This window comes from Salvelinus sp. IW2-2015, linkage group LG18 (assembly GCF_002910315.2).
Source record: "Salvelinus sp. IW2-2015 linkage group LG18, ASM291031v2, whole genome shotgun sequence".
NCBI classification, from domain to species: domain Eukaryota; kingdom Metazoa; phylum Chordata; class Actinopteri; order Salmoniformes; family Salmonidae; genus Salvelinus; species Salvelinus sp. IW2-2015.
This window is the reverse complement of record NC_036858.1, coordinates 1,896,185-1,909,906: the sequence shown is the minus strand read 5'-3', so window position 1 is coordinate 1,909,906 and position 13,722 is coordinate 1,896,185.

Genomic DNA, 13,722 nt, shown 5'->3' with positions numbered 1-13,722 from the left:
GAGTCTACATGACAGATACTGTGTGGGGAGTCTACATGACAGATACTGTGTGGGGAGTCTACATGACAGATACTGTGTGGGTAGTCTACATGACAGATACTGTGTGGGGAGGTGTCTTCATGATGAGACAGAATATTTTAATTTGTCAAACGGTAGTCAAGCATCGATCATCATGTCACAAGGATAAGACCCTCAATATTTTTTGTTTAAAGAACATCAAGTTCACTGTGCACTTTCACCACCCTGTGAAATTCATCATCATTTATTGAATCTGTAGCCTAATAAACTAATAGTTTCCCGAGTGGTAGTGGAAGGACCGCACACCATATCATCAGGTTCATTCAAGTTTACTTCGATATGATGGTTATTATATCAATATTTGCTCATAAAGGCGATTCCACCGCCATTTCTCGCATAATTAATTTTACCGACACAAAAAAATCCCACCTTGTCGAAACTTCCTGTTTCCATCACAGCGGCCTTTTTTAAAACTTTATATACGGTATGACTTTACTGAAATGTGGTTAGTGACAGACATCTCATTGTAGAGAAATAATTACATAAACTAACAATGTAAAGTAAGTTCCTCCAGTTCCAGCTATGAAGGTACACAACCATGTCGTAAAAGGGGTCAACGCCTTGTAGATGACAGCTCTTTACTACTGAATCCTGTTACAAAGACCACACAGCTCTTGATATATTCACAGTAATAAAATGAATACTTGTTTGTGTCTTCTAGTTGCCCTCCAGGGACTGGATCCATCCCCCAGCATCATCATCCTCCTCACTGATATTACTAACAGTTGTTTAACTTCGCACAGTTTAAAAGCCAGTTAAATAGGTATTTGTTCTGAATTATGTTCACATTTAAGTATATTTATACTCACATAATTATATTTAAGAGTACAGTATTATATGTATAAGTTTATACTGTATTTCAGAGCAATAGACAGACAAGTCTCAGTTATATCCACTAGAGTATGGTTCCCCAACTGACGGCAGGTATCGGAATACAAAAAACGGTAACTGTAATCCATTACGTTACCATCAGAAATATTGTAGTCAGATTACATACTTTTCAAAAACTCAATAAGACCTTTCTTGACTTCATCTGTAAAAATAAGTCTCACAAACTAAAAAAATCTGTCCTTTCTAACAAAAGAGCTGAAGGCGGTCTAGAAGTGTTGGATTTTGTTGACATAAATAACACTTTCAAGATAAACTGGTTAAAAAAATGTTTGATCGATACCGATTCAATATGGTATTTCATTCCAAATAATGTATTTAATAAATTGGGAGGTCTTCAATTTTTACTGAAATGTAATTATATTCCTGAAAGATTACCTGCTAAATTGGCTAGGTTTCACCAACAAGCTTTAATGGCCTGGAAAATATGTTTCCTGCACAATTTTTCCCCTTATAAAGCTCTTTTGTGGAATAATTCAGACATAACTGTAAGGAATAAGTCATTGTTCTACCCCAGCTGGCATGAGAGGAATATTGACTTTGTTCTTGATATTTTCGACAACAAGGGTAATATTCTCACATATGAACAATTTATAACATTGAAATAGTTTCCAATACCTTTCAGAGAGTTTATTTCTGTGATCAAAGCCGTTCCTAGTGGTCTAACTACACTTATGAAAAGTCATCTTAATTTTGGGAATGATCACAAAGTTTATCCAGAACTCAGATTGGAAGGCGTGGACTTACTTGAGAGATCTTGTTGTAATAAATATATAAGACAAATTCTTCATTCACAAAACCAACTTACACCGAGAGGAAAGTTTTTCTGGAACATGCTTATTCCTGTCATTGTCTGGAAAAATGCATGGTTAAGGCCTTACAAATACTGTATACCAAACAAAGTTAAGGAAGTGCACTTCAAAATGTTACATAAGATATATCCATGTAATTCTATGATTTCCAAATTTGTGGCTATTGATGATATCTGTGTTTTCTGTGGAAAAGAAGGTGAGAATCTGTCTCACTTGTTCTTTGAATGTAAATTTGTGTCAGAATTTTGGGAAAACCTTGCAAAGTACTTATTTACCATTATGAACACTTGCTATATTTTTAACATAAAATATATAATATGTTACTATTGCAATGATAACAAAACCACTGAAATTATTGTTAATTTTTTTATTCTTGTTGCCAAATACTTTATACACAAACAAAGATTCCAAAATTCTATACCAAAATTACCAATTTTTCTGATTGAATTTAATTATCTTATTAAAACATTAACCCTAGTGAATAACAACATGAATAACACCTTCATGAATCATTATAATAAGATCTTTTCAGAGTGAATATAATTGCACTTAAATTGTTTATTTTTTGTATTTTATTTTTATTGATATTTTTTGTATGTTTGAGCATTGCTAATACCTGTGTTTGGTTTGCTAGACATGTTTGATCTAGCAATGTAAGTTGATTTTTGTATTATGAATAAATAACTAAAATATAAAAAATATAAAAAATACATACTTTTCAAAAACTAGATGATTACTAAGGATGTTTGCGAGAAAAATAATCTTTGACACTTCTCGGTTTTCTCAATGACATTTAAATCAGCATAAGTTTAAGTTTGTTCTACCTGAGCAAGTCTGACCAGAAGTCAAAGACCACCACTATGATGGCACACAAAATGTGTTTGATGGATCGCGGAAAAAGAGCAGGAATAGGCTTTTGTAGGCTACAGTCCAAGCTATGTCTTCCAATGGTGCGACTGCTGTCGGCATCCAAAGATTATCCAACATGAATAAACGCTTGGAGGTAAGGATGACAGCAGTGGTGTAGTCTACGGCGATACGGATATCACTTATTATTGATATCTACATAGTGCATTGAAGTGAATCACACTGATGCTCTCTCATTTAGCTATTTGCACCTTGCGGATTGTGGTTGTTGTGGATGGCGGTTCACAAATCTAAATGTGTATTTGAACCCCAAAATTGTTGAATTCAGAGGACAGACAGTGAAAAATGCACTCGTGCAACAGCTGCATAGTGAGGATCCCAGCCTATGGAATAAAAGTGGGGCTTTTATGGCTCAATCTAATTCATGCTGATAAAAAAATAATCCATAAGCCTAATGGACACATGCTTAAACTCACACACTTTTGATAGACTTAAAGGGGCAATCTGTAGTTGCTACATCCATTTTTGGACTTATAAATGATATTATTGTAAAGATTTAATTTCATTGTATTATTATATGTAGTAGAAAGAGATGGGTTAGATAAAGCGTACATAACCAACCCATAAAGTTTAAAACACGTAACCGGTGAACAAGGGTTGTGGATTAAATCTGTTATTCTGTGCTAATATAATGGCGGGTTTTCAGACACCATAAGTGAGGAATTTGTGAGCATTTGGTCAAGATCGTAGTAACTTCCCTGAGACAGAATGACCAAATTTGAGCTACAGCTAGTGAATGAAAGAGAGGACAGGAAATGGAGAACGAGAGGGATGGAGAGCCAGACCGGTCAGATATTTCTGTCTCTCTACTTTCTAAGTTGTCTTATTAGAACATTCTCGAAGCTTCTAAAACCCACAAAACACATTCTGAATCATCAACTAAACTTGCCAAAATGAGTTAATCTATATGGCTCTGGCTCTTCCTAAATTGAGCTGCTGTGTCTCTTTCACTTGGCTAGGTTGATAATTGTTTCCTATGTAGAGCGGCTCCAATCAATGTAGCCAAGGGAGTGATTAACAGAGCATGTCAGGTGACCTGCTGTATCAGATATATGACCTCCCACTACCTCTCTCTCTACCTCAATACCACTCTCTGCCTCTCTCTCTACCTCTGTCAGCCAGGTCACCCATGATACAAATCAGTATTTGACATCCATCCATGTCTGAGGACGTCGGAAATGATGTGGAAACCGGACACTTGGGGCAACAGTTAGAGCTGCTACCTTCAAGTAGGTTTCTGTTTTGCTAGGGCCTTGTGGACGGGGATGCTGGATGTGCATGAGCATCTGCTTTTGATTCCAAAGGTTGCCATATTGAATCCATCGATAGAGTTGTTTTGATATTTTTGTCTTAAGCCTAACCCAAACCTTAACCATTCTGAGTTAACGCCTAAACGTAAGAATTTGGAGTTCATGCCTAAACTTAACCCTAAGCTTAAAAATTTGGGGTTAATGTCTACACTTTAACTCCCACCTGTTTTGAACTGTTTAGAAAAAATATATATACAGTAGCAGTCAAATGTTGACACACCTACTCATTCAAAGGTTTTTCTTTGTTTTTACAATGTTCTACATTGTAGAATAATAGTGAAGACATCATAACTATGAAATAACACATATAGAATCATGTAGTAACCAAAAAAGTGTTAAACAAATCAAAATATATTTTATATTTGAGATTCTTCAAGGTAACCACCCTGCCTTGATGACAGCTTTGCAGGCTCTTGGCATTAACAGATGTGCCTTGTTAAACGTTAATTTGTGGAATTTATTTTCTTCTTAATGAGTTTGAACCAATCAGTTGTGTTGTGACAAGGTAGGGGTGGTATACAGAAGATAGCCCAATAGTAAGAAGAGACTTGCTTGGGCCAAGAAACACGAGCAATGCACATTAGACCGGTGGAAATCTGTCCAAATTTGAGATTTTTGGTTCCAACCACCGTGTCTTTGTAAGACGAAGAGTAGTTGAATGGATGATCTCCGCATGTGTGGTTCCCACCTTGAAGCATGGAGGAGGAGGTGTGATGGTGTGGGGGTGCTTTGCTGGTGACACTGATTTATTTAGAATTCAAGGCACACTTAACCAGCATGGCTACCACAGCATTGTGCAGTGATACGCCATCTCATCTGGTTTGCGCTTAGTGGGACTATCATTTTTTTTCAACAGGACAATGACCCAAAACACACCTACAGGTTGTGTAAAGGCTATTTGACCAAGGAGAGTGATGGAGTGCTGCGTCAGATGACCTGGCCTCCACAATCACACGACCTCAACCCAATTGAGATGGTTTGGGATGTGTTGGACCACAGAATGAAGGAAAAGCAGCCATCAAGTGCTCAGCATATGTGGGAACTCCTTCAAGACTGTTGGAAAAGCATTCCAGGTGAAGCTAGTTGAGAGAATGCCAAGAGTGTGCAAAGATGTCATCAAGGCAAAGGGTGGCTACTTTGAAGAATCTCAAATTTTAAAATATATTTTGATTTGTTAAACACTTTTTTGGGGTACTACATGATTCCATATGTATTATTTCATCGTTTTGTGCTAATTAGCTCATGTTTGCCAGTGATACAGTTCAGTAATAGACCCATGTAATTCCAGTTCATATTGCAAGGGTTGTTTTGTTTGCTCAATGCGCTGTCTGTGCGTCGGTATATTGTCTATAAGTGTATCCTTGTGATTGTATTTTCTTTTCTTATTCACATAGGCCTAATAAAATACTTCAAATGGTAGGCTAACCGTGTCTCTCTCTCACTCTCTGTGGTGACTTAAAGAAGAGTAAAGTTAAGGCCTCAACATCTTGCTCAATTTATCTGAACTAACATCTTAATATCTATCGGCGTCCATTTTGAAAGTGCTGAACAAAGGCCTACCTCGTCGCAGTTCATTTGTTTGCTCGTGCTTATGCTTAGTTAATAATATAAGAACATACATTATGAATTGACATAAATGTAATAAAGTCAAATGAAGCCAAAACTAATGTCGGCATTCGTTATTATTTAAGGAGAATGCAGTTGTTAATCGAGTTACACAAATCCACAAGGAGTTAGTAGAAAACATTTATTTAATTAAGCAAGTCTACCACCTCAGCTGTGTTTCTTAAAATGGCAGAATAAACTGTTTCGCTGCCAGACGAGGCTCCGCTGATAGCCAGGTGTAGCGGTGGTAAGGATTGTGCTGAAAGGAAAGCTCCCGTGTCAGGACAGCTTTATGTAACCCCTAACAGTTTGTGGGCACCGTTTGTCACCATTCTAGTGCAATTAATGTATTGTTTAGTGTTGTGTTGTGTAGTGGCTTTGCTGGCATGCATCTAAAAAAAATTGGTTGCGCCACCAATCTCCACTGATGAATTTCTGTCTAATTCTGACTTGCGACTGAGAGGTCTCTGTACCTCTCTGTACCACACCTCCAGTCCTACTGTAAATGACCTCCTATACTCCGTTATACCACAGAACCTCCAGTTCCTCCTCTTAACTAAACAGCTCCACTGAAGAGTTGACGCTTTAGCCACTGCACAGGAGGTTGGTGGCACCTTAATTGGGGGAGGACGGGCTCGTGGTAATGGCTAGAGCGGAATAGGTGGGATGGTATCAAATACATCAAACACAAAGCTTGATGCCATTCCATTTGCTCCGTTCCGGCCATTGTTATGAGCCATCCTCCCGTCAGTAGCCTCCACTGAGCCTCTGTCTTGTAACATTAGTGGGAAAGAAAAAGGGGATAATTTCAGTATTTTTTTAAAAATTGAACCTTTATTTAACTAGGCAAGACAATTAAGAACAAATTCTTATTTACAATGACGGCCTACACCGGCCAAAACTGGACGACACTGGACCAATTGTGCACCGCCCTATGGGACTCCCGATCACGGCCGGTTGTGATAGAGCCCGGGATCGAACCAGGGTCTGTCGTGACCGCTGCACCACTCAGGACCCCTAAATTGTCCCCTTCCGTTTTCAGCTGTCCTTGTGTCTCCTTACATTCTTCTAAATTGATGTGAAACAACTAGACAGGTGAAATCAGGTTCCTAAAGGTTGTGGTCAGATCAGTGCGAACAAAGGAGACCACTGTAGACTATTGAGACAGACCCAGAACTCATCACTGGAACAACACTGCCCCCTGGTGGACTAGCCATGTTTTATTTTACTAGGCAAGTCAGTGAAGAACAAACTCTAATTTTCAATAACAGCCTGGGGAACAGTGGGTTAACTGCCTTGTTCAGGAGCAGAACGAGAGATTATTTTTTTTACCTTGTCAGCTCAGGGGATTTGATCTTGCAACCTTTCAGTTACTAGTCCAACACTCTAACCACTAGGCTACCTGTAACAACACAACATGCTCTTGGCATATATTACAGTTTGTATAATAATACATTTCGGCACACAGCTTCAGTTCTCCGTGGGACACAATTTATAATGACAATCTCATCCCAGTAAATCCTCTGATTAACATTTTTGTATCAGATGATCCTCATCTGCATCATAAAATGGAATAATAATTCTCAATGTATGAACACGTTCCTGCCATATGAAGGTTTCTGCATGGCAGCATACATGTATGTCAAAGCAGTGATTGGTCTGTGGATGTGGGTCAGGCAGCAGTCCCCAGTTCATACATGAAGAAAATATCATGAAGAAATTAACAAATGAGCCACTTTTTCACCTCGACTTGGCTGCTTTCCTGTCTCTCTTCTCTCTCTTTCTCTCTCTTCTCTCTCTCCTACTCTCTCTCTCTCTCTCTCTCTCTCTCTCTCTCTATCTCTCTCTTTCTCTCTCGTCTCTCTTCTCTCTCGCTCTCTCTCTCTGCTCTCCCTCCTCTCTCTCGCTCTCCTCTCTGTCTCTCGCTCTCTCCTCTGTCTCTCTCTGTTTCTCGCTCCTCTTCTCCTCTCCTACTCTCGTCTCCTTCCTCCTCATCTCTCTCTCTTCTCTCTCTCTCTCTCTGTCTCTCGCTCTCTCGTCTGTCTATACTACTCTCTACTCTCTGGTCTCTCTCTCTGTCTCTCTCTGTCTCTGTCTCTCTCTCGCTCTCTCTCTCTCTTTCCCCCTCTCGCTCTCTCTCTGTCTCTCGCTGTCTCTCGCTCTGTCTCTCTCCTCTCTCCTCCCTCCTTCCCTCTCTCGCTCTCTCTCTGTCTCTCGCTCTCTCTCTGTCTCTCGCTCTCTCTCCTCCCTCCTTCCCGCTCCCCCTCTCGCAGAATTCCTTGATGCGGTTACAAGGACATGAGCGGCCGTGAATACTAACTACTGTACTCCTGTTCTGGCTTTTATTCTTGTCCTGTTACTGTCATCATCATGCACCCCTCAACAAAACTCCTTGTGATTCAGCTAGTCTGTATTGCCCTCCTACTGTGTGAATCCCACTCAGACAGTACAGTATATTGGAGGCATACTGTGTATAAGGACCTGTCCTTTCGTGTGGTACTGCTCACCTTTCCCAATACTTTCCCAATGCCTGTATTCGGTTGATTTATCTTCTCCCACCGATATCTTATTTACTAAACTCAGGTAGGTAGTGTATCAGAGGAGGCTGGTGGGAGGAGATATAGGAGGATGGGCTGAGAGTGGGTGAAAACGCGCTTTGGTGATGACTTCTCCCTTCTTTATGTTATAAAATACATGTTACCAAGACAAATATGGATTCTTCATGTTCTGAGTCGTTCAGCGGGATCTTTCTCTAGCATGTTCTATTTCTTAGTGGGCGGCAGGTAGCCTAGTGGTTAGAGTGTAGGGGCGGCAGGTAGCCTAGTGGTTAGAGTGTAGGGGCGGCAGGTAGCCTAGTGGTTAGAGTGTAGGGGCGGCAGGTAGCCTAGTGGTTAGAGCGTTGGACTAGTAACCGAAAGGTTGCAAGATGGAATCCCTGAGCTGACAAGGTAAAAAAAACTGTCGTTCTGCCCCTGAACAAGGCAGTTAACCCACTGTTCCTAGGCCGTCATTGAAAATAAGAATTTGTTCTTAACTGACTTGCCAAGTTTAAAAGAAATGTCATTAACATTGTATCCAAAAAGTCAGATTTCCTAACCTAATACGTTGGGTAATACACACTTCTGTTGACAGAGCGCCATGACTTTATCGCTGAAAGTTTTGAAGATTTTACATTTTGTGGTCATCGTCTTCCAAGTTGTTTCCGCTGGTCGCCAAAATGAGCATGACACGAGCTGAATTAAAGTTGAAAAGCTTTCAAAATGAGCATACACGAGCTGAATTAAAGTAAAAGCTTTCAAATTGAGCACGACACGAGCCTGAAGTTAAATGTAAAAGCTTTCAAAATGAGCACGACATGAGCTGAATTAAATGTACAAAGCTTTCAAAATGAGCACGACACGAGCTGAATTAAATGAAAAAGCTTTCAAAAATGAGCACGACACGAGCTGAAATTAAATGTGAAAGCTTTCAAACTGAGCACACACGAGCTGAATTAAATGTACAAAAAGCTTTTCAAAATGAGCACGACACGAGCTGAATTAAATGTGCAAAAGCTTCAAAATGAGCACGACACGAAGCTGAATTAAATGTACAAAAGCCTTCAAAATGAGCACGACACGAGCTGAATAAATGTGAAAAAAAGCCTCTTCAAAAATGAGCACGACACGAGCTGAATTAAATGTAAAAAGCTTTCAAAATGAGCACACACGCTGAATTAAATGTAAAAGCTTTCAAAAATGAGCACGACACGAGCTGAATTAAATGTAAAAAGTTTCAAAATGAGCACACACGAGCTGAATTAAATGTAAAAGCTTTCAAAATTAGCACGACACGAGCTGAATTAAATGTGAAAAAAGCTTTCAAAATGAGCACGACACGAGCTGAATTAAATGTAAAAAGCTTTCAAAATGACGACACGAGCTAATTAAATTAAAAGCTTTCAAAATGAGCACACACGAGCTGAATTAAATGTAAAAAGCTTTCAAAATGAGCACGACACGAGCTGAATTAAATGTAAAAGCTTTCAAAATGAGCACGACAGAGCTGAATTAAATGTAAAAAGCTTTCAAAATGAGCACGACACGAGCTGAATTAAATGTAAAAAGCTTTCAAAATGAGCACGACACGAGCTGAATTAAATGTAAAAGCTTTCAAAATGAGCACGACACGAGCTGAATTAAATGTAAAAAAGCTTTCAAAATGAGCACGACACGAGCTGAATTAAATGTAAAAAGCTTTCAAAATGAGCACGACACGAGCTGAATTAAATGTAAAGCTTTCAAAATGAGCACGACACGAACTGAATTAAATGTAAAAAGCTTTCAAAATGAGCACGACACGAGCTGAATTAAATGTAAAAAGCTTTCAAAATGAGCACGAAACGAGCTGAATTAAATGTAAAAAGCTTTCAAAATGAGCACGACACGAGCTGAATTAAATGTAAAAAGCTTCAAAATGAGCACGACACGATCTGAATAGAATGTAAAAAGCTTTCAAAATGAGCACGACACGAGCTGAATTAAATGTAAAAAGCTTTCAAAATGAGCACGACACGAGCTGAATTAAATGTACAAAGCTTTCAAAATAAAAAAAGATTGGGTGCGCCCAGCGCTTCCTTGACATTTCACAGAGATACGCTTGATTTTGTGATAAGTCTTCGAAAAATAACCGGAATTTTGCATTAAATATGACTGGCGTATACTAAAATAGACAAATACTACATGTCTAAAAATCAATATCTATCGTACCTCTATATTGGATTCGAGAAGGAAGATTATAAGGTCAATAGTGAGCCTGTCAGGTAGACTTACTGACGTTACCCTATTTTCCTGATTCTTGACCACTTTTTTTACTCCGGCCTCCATTGATTTAGTCACCCTACTCTTGGCCATCCTACAAGGTTAAAACTCCAATAAGTTTTGAACGGGTTATGATAGAAACATGAGGTTTGGACTATTGGTTTTATTACAGAAGTATCTGCACAATTATTATTTCCACAATTAGTCAAAATATACATTTTGATTGGACACCCTATAGAGAAAGAGGAACCCACCTTTCAGCATTATAAGTGGTCAAATGACTCCTAAGTGGCTACGATAGAAGTAGGAAGAGAGATAGAGAACTTTTATGAGACATCTTAACAATCAATCCCCCACTTTATACCCTGCTTCCGCCCTGTGGAACAGACTGATAGCAGACGGCAGACAGCAGATAGCGATTGGTAGTTAGCACAGGGTCTGTGGTGTTAGTGGACAGTAATGGGTCTCTCTGAGAAGCGTAGGGAGCTTGTCAGGGTGGCCTAACGAAGACAAAGCCTAGGGCTGGGACTGGGTTAGGGGGGAGGAGGAGTGGGTTGAGGGGGGGCTAATGTGGTATTAATGGGGACCTCTACTGTCCTTGGCAAATCGTGCGGTTTTGGTTGGCGCACAAACACACACACAGTAGTGTACGCACACTAATCACACACACAATAAGAGAACACACACACACCCACCTACACAGTAGACCCGCAACAAGCCACAAACTAAGCACTCGCCGCCATGTACGAGTTTAGTAAGAGTAGTGACAAACGGCATTTGTGACTGTACACATCCTCTCATTTGCGTAACATCATCTATGTCTGTCTGTCTGTCTCTCCACATCACATTTAATAGCACTGGTAACGGTTCCATAATGGCAAATGAATGTCAAAATGGCACAGCGTACCCCCATTGCCTTGTATCAGGGGAATGTAGCGTGCCAACAACATCGGATGCTTTTAATGCTCTGCATCCCTAATGGCCATCTGGTCAAAAGTAGTGCACTACAAAGGGAATAGGCAGCTATTCGGTACACAGCTTGAGTTTCCCCTCAGGATAAAAAAGAAAGTGTTAATAGCTCAGTTGAGGACCCTGAGTGTACCGCGATCACTTTACTACCACAGACACATAACAACAATCCTCTGACAGAATCAAAAATGTGTGTTAATATGTGTTCAGCATTCCGGGTGGTCCAGCATGACGTTATAGGATGTGGATGTTGGCGTTGTGTTCAGTTCTTGTATCACAATAAAGGAGAAGTCCATTATTTAGATGCAATGACATACAATGGCATCAAGGGAAGTACTGAGCTCCCCCCCCCCACTATCCATCTCTCTCACCCTCCCTCCCAATTTCTCTCCCTCCCTCCCTGTAGTGATACAGTCACCCTCTGGTCCTGTGAATTGAGTTGTAAATTCCCGTCTGCCATGAAATGGCTCTAAAGAGCTCTGAGCGGGTGAGCGGAGCTATAAATTGAAGACAGTGGATCCTGGGGTAAGTAGTTGTATGCGACATGCATTACCCAACACCAGTTTAATGCACTTGGAGATGAATTGATTTAAAGCTATTTGAGAAGTTAATGTTTCAGGTATTATTCTGCTAAGTGGGTAGTAATGTCCCTGTGCTCTCCAGTGGTTAGAATGTAATGGTATTGATAGAGAGCATTGGAAAGGTATTGCAACTGATAGAGGATAATTGATTTTGGAGTCATACTATATTTCACACAGAAAAACACCTCCACTCCCAGCCTATCCTTGGCCCAGAGCAGAGGTAGAGGTAGAGTGATGGTTGTAAAGGAAAACAGAACATTAGCTTCATTGGCGTCTGCCAAGAGGCTGACAGAGGAAACGCTGTCACAACGTTGTAAAGATGTACCTGAGACACCACCAGCCCTCACAGTCTGACAGCACAGCATCACTCACAGTGTGTGTGTGTGTGTGTGTGTGTGTGTGTGTGTGTGTGTGTGTGTGTGTGTGTGTGTGTGTGTGTGTGTGTGTGTGTGTGTTGTGTGTGTCAGGCCATCATCATTCCCCCTGTCTTCCTCCTAGAAGTGGCCGTCACAGCCAATAACCCTGGCCTCTCTGTCACTGAGGACTGTGGGTGCCATGGGAACGAGCCAGGAGAGAACCAAGGAACTCCAACACAACACCCGTAACAAAAGTATAATTTTGAATTAGAAAATACTCAAATTCTCTTGCAATCCAATGAGGGCTATGGCAAAGTTTTTCTTTAAAAAATGCATGTTTAAATAGATAAATAATTGAACAGTGCACCAGAAGTACTTGCTACAGTGATTCCTGAAATGCAGAGCCTGTTGGGAGTATTTTTCTAATCCCAAATTATACTTTTGTTACATTGTTTGCTAGCTCAGCAGGCTAGCTAGCTCTCAGTCTCATTGACCACCAAACGTTGCCAATGCTAGCTAGCTAGCCACTTAATGTCACTTGTTTTCTCAAAATGTATGTAAGGTTATCCATGTTATCCATGTTACTAATACAGCTCCCATCTGCTGTCAACACCAGGATACGATTCAAGAGCACTAGTTACCTCCAAAAGTGTGTATAGCTTTGACTGCATGCTGACAGTGAATTCAGCAACATTCAGTGGCTCGCTAGCTACAGTACAAACATAATTTGACCAGGTTCCCATGAAGGACTTGTAATGACAGTCCACCACAACACACAACATACCCAAAAGTTTCCTGATTAGCAAGCCATTGTGTATTAGAAACACAGTTTGAAATCACTGTGAGGGGATTTTGCGAGTGGTTCAATGGGGAATTGGGCAAAATGTTGTTTGAGGTTGCATCAGTAACCAAGGGGGGTGGGGCTTAGCGAAGGGTCAATTGTTTACCCCAGGGATCATCAGCTAGACTTAGCCGCAGGCTGATTTTTCTTGTGTGGATAGTCAGGGGGCCTGAACATAATTACAAATAATTTGTAGACTGCAAATTGACCTCAAGAAACCCATGCAGACATAACATTTCACTAAAACATATTCATTTCAAACCTTGCTAACATTTGCATGGGAGCACATATCTCTCTCAAGCGTGGGAATACTTTGAAACAGATTTCCAAGAATAAAATCACTTGGAGCTGATTTGTTGGTGTTTTTACAGTCTCTTATGTCCAACAATAAAAACTAAAATTAAATAAACTGTTATTTTGCTCATAAAACTTGGGGGGGAAATACAATCACCCGCAAGCAAAAATTCAGCCCACGGGCCACCAGTTGGGGAACACTGCTTTATGGTATTCACCTTATGGTGCCAAGTGCCCACTTGACCCAGTTCCCGATCGAAAG